The sequence below is a fragment of the Nyctereutes procyonoides genome, unplaced genomic scaffold (assembly GCF_905146905.1).
Source record: "Nyctereutes procyonoides isolate TBG_1078 unplaced genomic scaffold, NYPRO_anot_genome, whole genome shotgun sequence".
Classification (NCBI taxonomy): domain Eukaryota; kingdom Metazoa; phylum Chordata; class Mammalia; order Carnivora; family Canidae; genus Nyctereutes; species Nyctereutes procyonoides.
In genome coordinates, this window is record NW_026575042.1 from 20,252,824 (window position 1) to 20,268,424 (window position 15,601).

General features: G+C 40.0%; 1 protein-coding gene and 1 pseudogene across 2 annotated transcripts in view; one reads left to right on the plus strand and one right to left on the minus strand.

The window, feature by feature from the left end:
* The window catches only part of UBE2E1 (ubiquitin conjugating enzyme E2 E1), a 74,649-nt gene that overhangs the window by 46,513 nt on the left and 12,535 nt on the right, over positions 1-15,601 (minus strand). The window lies entirely within an intron of this gene.
* Positions 12,872-13,669, plus strand: LOC129507042 (cell division cycle-associated protein 3-like; annotated as a pseudogene).

Sequence of the window (15,601 nt, forward strand, 5' to 3'; positions counted from 1 at the left end):
ATATAAAATAAAATTCAGAGGCTTAAAAAGGATCTATGTCTATCTCTAGGAAGGCAGGTGACTCAGTACAAGGAGGACATCCAAAGATGCTCTGCCAAGGTGGTTCTGCAATTCTCATCATACTGCCTCTACCTCTGGGTTTAAGGTGGCTATCCACACTGCCATAACTTCTCAGCTAGTGGGAAAAGGAAATTCCAGTGTAGGGAGCCTCCTTTTTAAGGGGATGATCTGGAAGTTACATGCATCACTTATCTTCACATCTTTTTTAGTCCAAACTTGGTCATGTGGCAACATCTACTGCACAGTCAACTGGGAAACGTCTCCATCTCTAGGGGTTCTTTATTAAAGAGGTTAAAACTAGGAACACCAAGAGACTATACACACACACAGTTATTATAAAAACTTAAAAATATATATAGTTATTGTATTATTCAAAGTATATGTCAAGTACACTAACACACACAACTAAAATCTCCAGCATATAGACTCAATAATTCATTCTCCTACAAGTAGATATTTCATTATAATTTATGCTTTCTGAAAGTTCTCAGGTAATTTTCAAGCAGCCTAACATATCTTTTCATGAAATAGCAATTGAGGGGATCCCTGGGTGGCTCAGTGGTTTAGCGCCTGCCTTCGGCCCAAGGCATGATCCTGAAGTCCTGGGATCGAGCCCCGCATCAGGTTCCCTGCATGGAGCCTGCTTCTCCCTCTGCCTGTGCCCTCCCTCTCTCTCTCTCTCTCTCTCTCTCTCTCTCTCTCTCTCATGAATAAATAAATAAAATCTTGGAAAGAAAGAAAGAAAAAGAAAGAAAGAGCAATTGAAATGAAGTTTCAGAGGATAACTGAAAATAGAAATGGGTAGGTAGGGGTGCCTAGGTAGTTCGGTTGAGCGTCTGACTCTTGGTTTCAGCTCCAGTCATGAACTTGGTGTCATGAGATCAAACCCCATGTCAGGCTCTGTGCTTAGCAGGGAGTCGGCTTAAGATTCTCTCCCTCTCTTTCTGCCCCTCCCCTGGCCTTTTTTCTCTCTAAAACAAGCTCATAGAGACAGAGAACTGATTGGTAGTTGCAAGGAGCAGGGGTGGAGGAGGTGGAAGGAGAAATGAGTAAACAGGGTCAAGAGGTACAAATCTCCAATTATAAAACAAATCATGGAAATGTAATGTACAGCATGGCAGCTATAGTTAATAATACTATACTGCAAATCTAAGCTGCTAAGAGTAAATCTTCAGTTATCATAAGAAAAAAATTCTGTAACTACCACCTACTGTGGTGCTCATTTCATAACAGTTGACCCTTGAACATGAGGGTGAGGGATGCCTACTCCCTACACACACACAATTGAAAATCCATATATAACTTTTCACTCTCCCCAAAAGTTAACTACAATAATTTACTGTTGACCAGAGCCTTACCAATAACAAACAGTTGGTTCACATATTTTATACACTTCTATGTATACACTATATTCTCACAAAGCTAGATAAAATAAAATGTTAAGAGGGCAGCCCGGGTGGCCCAGGGGTTTAGCACCGCCTTGGGCCCAGGGAGTGATCCTGGAGACCCAGGATCCAGTCCCATGTTGGGCTCCCTGCATGGAGCCTGCTTCTCCCTCTGCCTGTGTCCCTGCCCCTCTCTGTGTCTGTGTCTCTCATGAATAAATCAATAAAATATTTTTTAAAAGGAAGAAAATTATAAGAGAAAATACACTTAAAAAAATAAAATAAAAAAAAGAGAAAATACACTTACAGTACTGTTTTAAAAAAAAAAATCCACGTTTCAGTGGACCCACACATTTCAAATCTGTGTTGTTCAAGGGTCAACTGCACGAATACTGTTGTATACCTGAAACCAATATAATGAACCAATTATACCTCAGTTTAAAAAACAAAAAAAAAAAAAGAGGGGTTCTAAAGGGCCAGGAAGTACTTTTAAAGAATCATTTGGATATGACTTTTTCCGAAGAGATTTTCTTGACAAAAATATCTTTTAAATTATTCTGGAACCAAAATTCCACAAGACGAGGAAGAAGGAAAACATATAGCATGTTCATATGCTAATACTGTCAGGGCTTCTCTACAAAAATTCTGAAATAAGGGCAAACTCTAGGACTCCCTTTCGTTGGGACCCAGAACCAGCAGAGCCCATCAATCCATGCCAATGGTCACAAACTCTCCGGAGAGACCTGTCTTCTGAGGTTTCTTATCTGTACAAAGTACCAAATTAAGCCTGTAGGGAGAAATACACATGACCCCACTTCTAACCTCAAGAAATACGTAATCTCTGTTCTAGACCTCTTCCCTTTCTTCAGTTCTTTTTCCTTCACCTTCTCTCATTTGCTCAATTTAGATCTTCCAAAGGTCTCTAGTCTTTCTCTTCTGCTCCCTCACTCTGTAAAAACCCTCCCATTTTACTTCTTTTCCACATTTCACCTCAAAGAAAAAAAGTGTGAGGAAGTGCCTGCTCCTCAAGCTAGTCCCAAGCTCTTTCTAGGGTTTTTCAGAATTGCTGGAGGGTTTTCATTCTCCCACCACCCCACCACCCCAGCCCCCAGGCAAATTTGCTAATCTCTCTTTCCCTCCAACTACTGAAAGTAAGCCTCAATTATAGATGTGCTGGGACAGGAACAGGATTAGAAACTGTTGCAATCACATGACAAAAATTTTTAGAAGAAAGGGGATAATAAAAACCACAAATTTATATCTTAGATCACTAATAAGCCCTAATATACAGTGTCTTGTTCACTACTTGCTTTGTCATCTTATGTGAAGAGCACCTATGACACTTTTGTATCTCCACACATTCTAATTCAATGCTATGCACACAGACACATAAATGCTCAGCTTACAATTTCAGTCAAAATTTTCCAAGTTTTTTTTTCTGATGGGTGCTATTACTCTAACATTTTACTGCAAAATCTGTAACGCAGCAAATGCTCCAACATAAGCAAATATCCAAATAATGATCTCATTATTTTATAATCCAGCAAATGCTCCAACATAAGCAAATATCCAAATAATGATCTCATTTTCTTATATCCTAAAACTTATCTAAATTTTAAATCATTAGGTATATTGTATTTTCTTAAAAATTAAGCCTGTATTTAAAATCTTAAGGAGGGATCCCTGGGTGGCTCAGAGGTTTAGCACCTGCCTTCGGCCCAGGGCGTGATCCTGGAGTCCCGGGATCAAGTCCCATGTTGGGATCCCTGCAGGGGCAGGGACCCTGCTTCTCCCTCTTGCCTTTGTCCCTGCCACCGCCTCCCCCCCCCCCGTGTCTCTCATGAATAAATAAATAAAATATTTTAAAAATAAAATAAAATCTTAAGAATACAGGATACCTGGGTGGCTCAGCGGCTGAGCGTCTGCCTTTGGCTCAGAGTGTGATCCTGGGGTCCCGGGATCCAGTCCCACATCAGGCTCCCTGAAGGGACCCTGCTTCTCTCTCTGCCTGTGTCTCTGCCTCTCTCTTTCTGTGTCTCTCAATGAATAAATAAATAAAATTTTTTTAAAATAAAATAAAATCTTAAGGATGGGGCACCTGGGTGACTCAGCCGGTTAAGCAGCTGCCTTCCATTCAGGTCATGATCTCAGGGTCGTGGGATGGAGAGAGCCCCGTGTAGGGCTCCCTGCTCCTTTCCCTCACCCCTGCCCCTCCCTGCTTGTGCACACGTGCAGTCTTTAAATAAAATAAAAATAAAATAAAATAAAATCTTAAGGATAAATATTACATTTAACATAAAACAGCAGACACTGCTTTGGTTTTTTATCAACAAAATATTAAAACAGGCTTTGTGGTTTAGTCACACTCAACTTGATTATAATAACTTCTCAGTGACTGATGTTACTATCTAAAGAAATGCCCTGATAACATTTACACAACTACTGTTCTACTAATCCAATACTGTAATTTGTTTCAGTAATCACTCAAATTGTTTAAGTTATCTCCTGGTGCAAGGCACAAGAAATAAAAATAAAACAATCAGATTTTAAAGAACTTAAGTCTGTTGCAGTGACAGACACAAATGACTCTAAATGAATGTGATAAATATTGTAAAGAAGCATGTGCCATGGGACACAGATGACAGTTATGTGGAGTCAATCATTTTATCTGAGTCTTGAAGAATATCAAGGACAGAAACTGGGAGAGGGAATATTCCAGGGAGTAGACTGAATATATTAAGTAATGGGGGGAGAAACAGTAAGATGGGGATATAGGAGACTGTAATGAGGTTGTAAGAAATTTATATATCATAAAAGGAATTTCAGGTACTTCGTTCATGGGCAACTGGAGGCCTTAAATTTTCACAAGAGGAATGCCATGATGATCAAACCTATGTTGAAGAACATCTAGAAATAAATTGCCAGCCTGATGAAATAATATCAGTAGCTAGGTTGTTGTAAAATAAGCCTATCTTTTTAAAATTTAAATACAGTTTTGCTGAGTTAAATTTAATAAGCAATAACTTGAAGTGAAGCCTGCAATTCACAGAGCTACTACAAGAGGCAGTAGAGTATAATGGTTAGACATAAAGGCTTTGAAGGCCAGGACCTAAATACCAACTTCACCACAGAAGAGGCAAGTGCCCTTCAGCAAGCTACTTAACCATTTTAAGCTTGTCTTATCTTTACTGTAAAATGAGAATAACAATCATATTCCCATCAGGTCAGAGGCTATCACTATTTAAATTTTATTCTATATTTAAAATCTCCACAGCAGGGGTACCTGAGTGGCTCAGTCAGTTAAGCATCTACCTTCAGCTCAGGCCATGATCCCAGGATCCTGGGATCAAGCCCCACATCAGGCTCCCTGCTTGGTCGGGAGCCTGCTTCTCCCTTTCCCTCTGCCTCTCTCTCCTCCTGCTTGTGCTCTCTCAATTGCTCTCTCACTTTCAAATAAATATATAAAATCTTAAAAAAAAATTTTTTTTTCAGGCAGCCCCGGTGGCTTAGCTGTTTATAGCCGCCTTTGGCCCAGGGCATGATCCTAGGGACCCGGGATCAAGTCCCACATCGGGCTCCTTGCATGGAGCCTGCTTCTCCCTCTGCCTGTGGCTCTGCCTCTCTCTCTCTCTCTTTGTGTCTCTAATAAATAAATAAATCTTTAAAAAAATTTTTTTTCAATTTCCACAGCACAGAATATGAAGTAAAAAGAAGCCAAAATATCACAAACCAAGCTTTCCACTGTTCATTATTTTGTATAAAGTGAATACCCAGAATATTGGGACACATTCATATGATTGTATTATGTTATTTTGTATTTGATAATCATATAATTACCAAAATTCATTTCAAAGTCTAAAACAAACTACTTGAAGTTTTTCTGCATGTTGATTACTTTGTATTATGGGTGTCATTTCCCTTTAAGCAAATACTCACATTATGTTTGCACTGAAATTTTGTTCCCTTAAGAATTTTGAATGACATGTATAATTTTTCTATAATGGATAAGTGGTAAAAAATTTTCCTAGGGGCCATTCTCTTAGCTGTTTTTTATTAGTTCAAGGGGAATAAAATCATAAAAAACTGGTCTTTCCGTAAGAAAAACCGCCCTTCATTATGAAATAATTTCTTCTTTATCAATGCATACCTCCTATAATTATTTATTAAGATATGCTGGAATTACATTTCATTTTGTAGGATTAAAAACTAATCAAAAAGGTTTCTTTTTTATTTTTTTTAAGATTTTATTTATTCATTCATGAAAGATACAGAGAGAGAGGCAGAAACATAGGCAGAGGGAGAAACAGGTTCCCTGCAGGGAACCCAGTGTGGGACTAGATCCTAGGACTCCAGGTTCACTGCCTGAGCCAAAGGCAGACCGCTGAGCCACCTAGGCATCCCTCAAAAAAGGTTTCAATAACTTATTTTTTTTTTTAGTAACTAAAATTTCAGATACATGTCTAAGAATGTTTATATTAGTAACTTAACACCTGTTTTTGGCCTGTATGTCCCCTTTAGTTCACATATTTCAACTACTATAACTAAAAATTATGGCAAAACTATTACTCCATAAAAGTATCTACCAAATCAAAGAAGCTGGAAAGCATTCTCTCTGTATAGTCAAATCACACCAATCTGGGGCTTCCCACTGCATAGATAAATCCTTTTAGTATCACAGGTAACCAACCAGGTGCGGACTAGCATAAATCTGGCAAGCTGCCTCCCAGACCACTGAGGGTTAGGGTTCCTTCCTCATTGCTCTCTCAAGCTCTCATTTGCCGTTCCTACTCTTAAAGATGTACAAACCCAAACTCTTGACGCTTCCACACAGGCAGACTCAGGCTATCTTCACTTCAAGTGAACAAGTGAGGAAGCCAGGCAAGGGTGGCTTTGAATGCTATATACGAATTACAAAGTATTCATACTTTTACCTAATCATTATGTCAAGACAAGATGAGTACTGTTACACTTCCCTTCATAGGTTTAGACACGAATTTTGGGTAGCATGTCTCTAATTTTTAAAAAACTTCTAGATATAATAGACACAGATATCTCAACATAAAAGGTATATTACATCCAGACATAATAGAAATGCTACATAAGAAAATATCAGTAAATCTGTTCATATAAAAAAAAAAAGATACTTATTACAAAGACTATCTCCAAAAACTCCTTTCTTATGAGTTGGAAATTTTATGAAGAATTTTATTCTTCAAATATAAGGTTAGTGTTGTGGTATACCATTCCTCTACTTAAAGCTCTCCAATAGCTTTCTACCAAAATTAATAAAATCTGACTCCTGCCTATCTCATCTTCTACACTCTCATCCTCATTCACAATGGCCAGCCACACTGGCCTCCCCATACAGCACCTATTTGCTGTCCTTCTGCCTAAAATGTCCTGCTCTGCCTAGGCCCTTGTCATCATTCAAGGCCATCTCCCTAAAATGGCCTATAACAATGACTCAACCTGCCCAGTCACTCACTATGCCATTACCCTGTTTTAATGCCTTAGTACTGTTACCCGAAATCACTCTTGTACATTTTTAAGTTGTCCCTCCCTCCATATGAATGTAAGCTCCATAAGGGCAGGGAGATTGTTTTTTACTGCTCTATAGGAAATACCAATAAATGTTAGAATGAGCAACTGAATATGCTGAGTAGGAGCTGGTTACAGCTACAAGTCAAAGAGCCATACAATGGAATAGGCCAGGTCAGGCAGAGACCAAAATACTGGCAGTGTGCTCAATGATGTGCACTGCTCAGCCTGGCTCACAGTAAAACAGGCAGAGAACACAGATGAAACAAGTAGGAGACTGCCCCACTCACCCCAGCTGAGTCACTAATAACCCTGCTAGGCCTCAATACACTTGCAAAACTAGTACTCAGATTTAACTAGAACAAAAATCTGTTTTAAGTAGAGACAATTCTCATGATGCAAATGATGTGTGTTCAGTAGGTTATATATTTTAAAAACTCATTCGAGGAACCTAATTGCTGCTCTACGTGGCTTGGTAAATACCTGTTAGGCCAATAACAATTCATATAGATAATCTAGATGCACACAATTGTACCTCTTCCCTCAAAAAGTCAAGTGTCTACAAACTATCTTTTATTTTTTTGAATCAAGTGAGCATATCCAGAAGAAACTGCTGAGAAAACTTCACCCAAATGGCTCATCCCTTTTTTGCAGAAGGGACAAAAATGGGAAGGAATACACCAGGGTGTTAGAAAGTCGAAATGCAAGATTGAACTGACAAAGATTTCAACCAGAAAGGAAAAATGCAAAGTAAGCCTGCAGTAACGTCATTAGATATCCTGAGATTTGACTTAGCCCCTTAAACAAGATAGCATTTCTTTTTACACACTCCAGGTTAAATGACAACGTGCAAATGTTACTGCCCTCAAACCATGCACTACAGTTGATAGAGGCTTGCCAGAGATCAGAGAAGAGAAGCTTCAGAACTGAGGATGCCTGCTTTGGAGGGGCTTACTAAAAAGACTGGGAAGGGAGTATATTTGGAAAGCAGTGAGAGTTGGACTGGAACAAACAACTGTAGAAAGTTTCAGGAATGGCTCTGGAAAAAGATGAATGCAGCAACAGAATGGAGAATGGATCAAAATTCATTTATCAATACACATCATGTAATAATTAGGAACAAAGACACAAGGAAAGTAGCAGTCAGTCCTTTTAGCTACAAAATTTCTACCATAAACATTAATTTGGGTGCCACAATTTTTTTTTTTTTTTTAAGTAGGCTCCATGCTGAGCATGGAGCCCAACTCGGGGCCTGAACTCACAATCTCAAGATCAAGACCTTAGTTCAGGTTTAAAAAGTTGCATGCTTAACCAACTGAGCCACCCAGACACCCCTGCACTTCAAGATCTTAATAGCTTTTTGCTTTTTTTCACAATCATGTGTTTTATTTTATTTTGGGAGTAGGGAGGCAGAGAATCTTAAGCAGGTTCCACACCCAGGCAAAGCCCAACATGGAGCTCGATCCCACAACCCTGAGATCATGAACTTGAGCTGACATCAAGAGCCAGACACTTTGGGACGCCTGGGTGGCTCAGTGGTTGGGCACATCTGCCTTTGGCTCGGGGTGTGATCCTGAAGTGCCAGGATCAAGTCCTGCATCAGGCTCCCTGCATGGAGTCTGCTTCTCCCTCTACCTGTGTCTCTGCCTCTCTCTATGTCTCTCATGAATAGATAAATAAAATCTTAAAAAAAAAAAAAAAGAGTCAGACACTTAACTAACTGAACCACCCAGACACCCCTCATAATCATGTGTTTTAACGTGCAGTTATGACAATACAGAATTTCCTCCCAATACATATAAATGTAAAATAGCTACATTAAAAGTAGCAGTAGAGGGGATCCTTGGGTGGCTCAGCGGTTTAGCACCTGCCTTTGGCCCAGCGCGCGATCCTGGAGTCCCAGGATCGAGTCCCACGTCGGGCTCCCGGGATGGAGCCTGCTTCTCCCTCCTCCTGTGTCTCTGCCTCTCTCGCTATCATAAATAAATAAATCTTTTTAAAAAATAAATAAATAAAAATAAAGGAAGCAGCAGAAACCCCTGCATCTACACAGACTCTAGCAGTATGGCCAGACAAAACAGAAACCAATTTCAAATTTCAGTTCTAACAAGAATTGTGTCCTCAACATATCATTTATTTTAGGACTGGTCTGTATCACTTGACAATGTTTACTTATGTAATAAACACTTCAGATGTGAAAACATCTCAGAATACTAAGCTACAAGGAGAATCATTTTCTGAGGAGGCTACCAGTCTAGCTGAAAAATGATGCTATGCATTCTGAGGACTTTCACAGAAGCAATTACTCAGAAAAAGGACCAAGGCCAAAGAAGTATCACATACTATTAAGTAATACATGATATTGTTATCTTTACTGCTAGTCTCTGCTCACACATTACTATAATCACTTAACATATATTTGTTTTGAAATATTTACTTAGATTAGAGGAAAGTTATCCTTCATGTTTATAAAAATATCCTCCTGGGTGCTTGTTATAAAACAAATGTTTTCTTTTAGAGTCTTTGATGTATACCAATACCACATCTCCTTTTCTTTAGGATAAATGTATTCTAGCAGTCTACTAAGAAATAAAATTTTATAAAGCCAATTCCAATAAATTACCTTGAAAAATTGAGATGTAGTCCCATAGAGGAAGAAGGATGATGTATAGTAGAGAATTTTAAGTTATCTGGGGAGCAAAGTTCCTGTGCAGCCAAACACTTGTGACTCCACAAATTCTCATTTGCTTCCCCCAGGCAATGCCTAACACTTCTGTGATTCCAACTAATCCTCTGAACTTTAGGGATGTCTCCCCATCCTGAAAATGTCTTAATTCTACACTCGATGCTCCCAGAACTTTGTAAGACAGTCTGAGTCACTGCCCTGCCCAAGCAGCCCAATCTGGCTCCCTCCATCTTGCCCATGACCTCCAGCACCATGATTTGAGCCTGAAGCTTCATGTTATACAAACAAAAAACGATTTCTCTATGTCATTGATTTTAACGCAGAATTTGTCAGTTATTTGAATAAGAGGTACCATAAATAATTACTGCTCTAAATAAGCATACCAGATGATAACCTCTAATGATTTGAAAATGTGAAAAATATCAATCATAACCCAAAGAGCCCACTTCTAAACAAAATTAATGTCAATGAAATATACCATATTTTTTGAGACTAAAAATGTAAAGTACTACATGAGGGCTTTCCTGGTGATGTGGATAAAAAAAAAGTCACCAGTCTTTGATCACTTAGGATGTTCATGCATCACATCCTCCAAGTCCCCCACACCCAAATTTAAATGGGAATCCAGCATCTGAATTCTTACCCACAAGCTATTGTGTACACATATTGCTCTGATGGGAAATACTAAGATAAACATTTGCATCATGCGACATTTTCTTATATGAAACCATCACCCACATTCAACAATGACTCTAGGTATCCTACCGTCCCCTGGCTTACTGTGTGTAATTTACAAGTATGTGTTTTGAGAAGACCGATCTCAGAAAAAAGGGACAATCTTAATTATCATGTTACATAGGACCAAGAGTACTTGGTTAATATGAAACAATGTAATGTGACTGGTAGGGACGAGTGGCTCAGCAGTTGAGCATCTGCCTACAGCTTGGGGCATGATCCCAGGGTCCTGGGATCAAGTCCCACATCGGGCTCCCTGCAAGGAACCTGCTTCTTCCTCTGCCTATATCTCTGTGTTTTTTCTCTCATGAATAAATAAAATCTAAAAAAAAAAAAAATGTGACTGATAGATGATTAGAAAAATGATGCTTATATAATGATGCTTTAAGAGCTCCAGGTAAGTTCAACATAAAGCTTCAACAAAATAAATCTTAAAAGGATGAAAAAATGGAATATGAATAACTTGCACTGTATTAAAAGTAAACACATATACCCACTTATTGTCATGCACCTGTTAGTGTGAAAAGTACAAAAGATCAATGCAAACCAAAGCATGTAAAAAAATTTAAGGATGGCAGCAGCAATTTACTGATGTTCCAATTTATCCACTCCCTAGTATTTTCAAAGTAAGTCCTGCTGAAGGGATTTATCAAGATGTGATATATGAACCCGGCACTATTTATGTTTGATACCCATACTACAACATTAACCATAAAGATGACAAAGGACTTGAATTTGGTAAAGCAGAAGTTAGTTTTTTTTCTAGTGGGGGGGGCAGGGGAGAGAGGAAACCTCCCAAAATCCTTTGAGAATCCACTAAAAATGAGAGACACTCCCTCAAGAAAATTAATTATACGATGTTAAAAAGTTCAGCCTTAAAATGTAAAAATATGATAACTAAATCACCTCCTTCTGGATAAATACAAAGAAATTTTCTAATGTGGGGGGGGGGGCGCCTGGGTGTCCCAGGCCATGAGACCAGGGTCCTGGGAACCAGCAGAGCCCTGCATAGTCATCATTATGTAGTCCATAGTTGTCATCATGCAGTCGGACTCCCTGCTCAGCAGGGAGTCTGCTTCTCCCTCTGCTTGTACTCACTCTCTCAAAATCTTTTTCAAAAAATCTAATTGAGGAGGATAGCACAAACATCTTTTCCTTCTTAAAAATTATCCCCTCTTTTGCATCGCCCAATCTACATTAGATCTGTAAAATCCAGTGGTTACTTGCTGGTCTTTCCCTACCTCACAGTGTTATTTCAGCGTTGATGTCCACTCTACCTCAAAACACTTTCTACTTGCTACTTTTGGACATTACTCTCTTGATTTTCCTTCTATCTATCTCTCAGTCCCCTCTGTAGGCTTCTCCTTCAAACTACACAACCTTTGAACTAGAGGTTCAAGCCTGCATCCTGGGCCCTCATTTCACTATACCTTTCTTCTCTCAATGAGCTTGAGGGAGTCCCCAGAAAAGAGCCTCTATATATGTATGTCTCCCAAATGTATATGTATCTCAAGCTTATGTGCATAACTTGAGTCCAAAATATTCCTCTGAGCTCCACCAGTATCTAACTTCTATTTTCTATTTGACACCTTCTTTTGGATACCTCATTGGTATCTATCTAAAGCCTAACATATACACAAAGAGCTCATTTTCTATATTGCCCTCTTTCCAAATACATACACACAGAGGTTCTATTCCAGTCTTGCTCCTATCAGTAAAACATGGCCATCACCTACCTAACTGGTAAGACCACAGAAACTTGGGGCCATTCTTGGTCCTTTTTCTCACTTCCCACATCCATTGCATTCCATCAACAGGTATTCTAACCCCATCTCCACTACTGCCATCTTAACCCTATTTGCCATCACCAGATGCTTGGAATAGAGCAATACCCTCCTTTCGGGTCTCTCTTCTTCCACTCATGCCTTCCAATCAGCTACCTTCCACACAGTACGGAAGGTAGGAAAAGAGTTTTAAGTCACTACTGAAATAATGTTACTTCCTTGCTTCAAAGCCTTAAATGGCTTCCCTCTGTTCTTAAAATGAAATCCATACTCCACTTTGGTTTACATGATTCTGCATCACATGGTATTCCCCACACTTCAGGGCTTCAGTGTCCGCGCTTCCCTCAGTCTAGGATGTTCTTATACTTTTCACAAGGCTTTCTCATCTTTCAAGTCTTTGCCTAAATGTCTTTAAGCCTTCTCCAAATAACCTCCCTACCCCAATTATTGTCCATCGTTGCACTCTTAATTGCTCTCTTACTAGCTACACAACTTGTAGTTTCGTATTGTTCTACCTGGGTACTGTCTATTATTGCCTACTAGAATTCAAGTTTTAGGAGGTTTGAAACTCAGCATGGGGAGTTAAGGCTCAAGCTGCTGTGCTGCCAGAAGAGGAATGGAGGCTCAGCATCCTATCCTCGCTCCAGGCCAGGCCCTGCCCTACCTTACTCCTCCTGGTTGAGATGGGCTCAGCCAAGAGCACACCAGTCACTGCAGCATGGCCTCTGCTACACAACAAGCTTCTGGCGCACGTGGTGGACCCCATTTACCTCCTGCCAGCATCCTGCACACTCCCATCCCAGAGGAGAGCTCTCCACAGCCAAATGTACCAGCAAAGGAGCAGTTGAAAGGTCCTAATCCAATTCAAGACTCAGATCCCCACTCTTCTACCCTTGGCATTGCATGGACACCTATGAAAACCAGTAGTGGAGAGCCTCCAAGCCCACTGGTTAAACAGCTGAGTGAAGCATTTGAGACCAAAGGCCCTAAATTGAATCTTCTCCCAGAGCCTGTTCTGCCCCTAGAGGCAACTTCATTTTCTGAATTGGACATGCCTCCAGGTATACCTAGTTTTCGCTTGACAACCAGATGCCACCCTGGAGCCAAACCAAGCTCCCCTCCAAGCAGGTGTTCTCCAAGGAGCATGCAGGACAGCCCTCAGAAACCCCTATAACCAGCCAGGGCTTGGACAAGCCCTCAGAAGACCCTGAGACTCCCCAATCTTCAGATTCTAAACACGAAGATGGTAAGTAAATGGCAAGTTATTAAGGAGATCTTCCCTTACCACCCTGACAACTCCCTCAGAACTCTGACACCACTCAGGCTAAGTGGTCTTCTCCCCTGAGTGAAATGTTAGGGAGCTAAAGGAAGTGGCCACTCTGGGAACTGGATGACTTATGAAAACTGGAGGCTGAGTGTGGGAGGAGGGCCAGGACTAGGACAAGGAAAATCAGTACTTCCCAAACTTGGTAGAGAACTAAGCTGTGAGTGGCCCCAGTGGTAGAATCACCAGGGGCCTGTGATACTGTGTCCTCTCAACCTCTTCTTTCCCTGGGAGACTAGAAAGGCTTGTTGTCATCAACTCCCCCCTCAACTACCAGCTCAGGGACTGAGTGCTTTCTTGAGCTTTGTGTCTCACGTGTTTCCTGTATATTAAAGAAAGTGATTTAAAAATAAATAAATAAAAGTTCCCACAAGCCAGAAGCCAGGTCTGTTTTAGTCATCTGAGTAGCACAGAGGACTCTCATATTTTAAATCAATATGATCTGATTTACTTATGCTTTTGCCACTCTTGTACATTACTTCCTGAGTATAATACTGACTTTAGTAGTCTAAAACTTTTCTTTAAGATATGAGAGAAAGAGCACGTGCTCATGCAGTGAGCATGAGAGAAGCAGAGGGAGAGGGAGAAGTAGACTCTCTACTAAAATTATGGCTAGGCTCAATCCCAGGACCCTGAGATCATGACCTGAACAGAAGTCAGAGCTTAACCGATTGAGCCACCAGATGCCCCTATGTAAAGTTTTCTCTAAGTACAATTCTTCCAAGCTGCTCTGTTGGTATTTTAAAATGTGCTTCCATGCCTTTTTCTACAGAATTTATTAGGATCCATCCCACATCAATTTTCCATCTATTAACTAAATAAAAACACCCAATGTCCTGATATTACACATAATGAGCATCATTTCAACGCTAGTAGACCTATTAAGACTCTCCATTAGTTATTAATATTTAAAATTTAATACTGACACAAGTCAGTACTAGAATCAAGTCAGATCTGACACCTGTGGCAAATGTGATGTTGAATGCTATTTAAGAGCTTTATAATACAGTCCCTTTATTTTGGCCTGGCCTTGCCCTTTGTCATATTCAGGTTCTTTAGAAAGCAAAAAGAATTCAGTTTTTGACTACTCTGTTAACTGATGTTTAGTGAACAATATGCTGCCCCAGGTAACAAAACCCTGTGACAACTTTCAATTACATTCTGCGTATGAAAACTATTGGCTTCCTAGGGCTTTTCTGACTGGGCTGAGACATTACCTTGGCCTTCCACAGGTTTATCACCTATGCAGTGCAGCACCCGACTCTACAAAGCAACCTATAATCACTTGCATATAAGTTTCAAGAAAAAAGCCATGAGCATACAGCAATTCCTGGATTACAATTTTCCAGCAAAGAGCACTGATGAGCTTCTTAGCCTATATAGTAGGAAGTTTCCCAGAGGATTAGAGGCATATTCTGACACCAGTTACTAGGTCTTTTGTTTCACTTTACAGCATGGCTGCATAAGAAAGGCTGAATAAGAATGGGCTTATTATGAAACCCTGTTTCACTCCACTGATGATGGGGAATGTGTCAGATGTCTCAGGCGGGTGCCAGCATCTCTAACATAACTGACTATCTGGAATAGCTTTAGAATTTGGGGGAACATCACTAGGAAGTCCAATTTACTTAGCACCCCTAAACCCACGCTCACTTGTTGGCAAACAGTAATTTTATCAAGTCAAAACATGGTAACCAAAGGTACTGGTATTTTCTTTATACATCTTCTCAATCTAGCCCACAGCACTGATCCCGTCTTTTGTATCACACTGCAGTCCAGAGCCCCTCTGTGATTCCGAGAAGGTGAAAATTGCCAAAACGGCTTGAGTGCCAAGTCAGAAAGACTGCCAGCAACAGACAGCTGTAAAATGTGACAGCAATTTCCCCAGCTCTTTCCATTATTTTCTGAAGAGGGTAATGAAGACATTCCATTAAGCCACCAGACTCAAATTAGGTTTTTGTGTCTATGTTTTAATTTAACAAATAGGTATTGTGTATCTTCTCTTTCTTGGACAAGGTAGGGATGGCAAAGATGTAATCCCTGCTCTCAAGGAACTTAAAATCTACCCAGAAAGAACAAACCAAGTAAC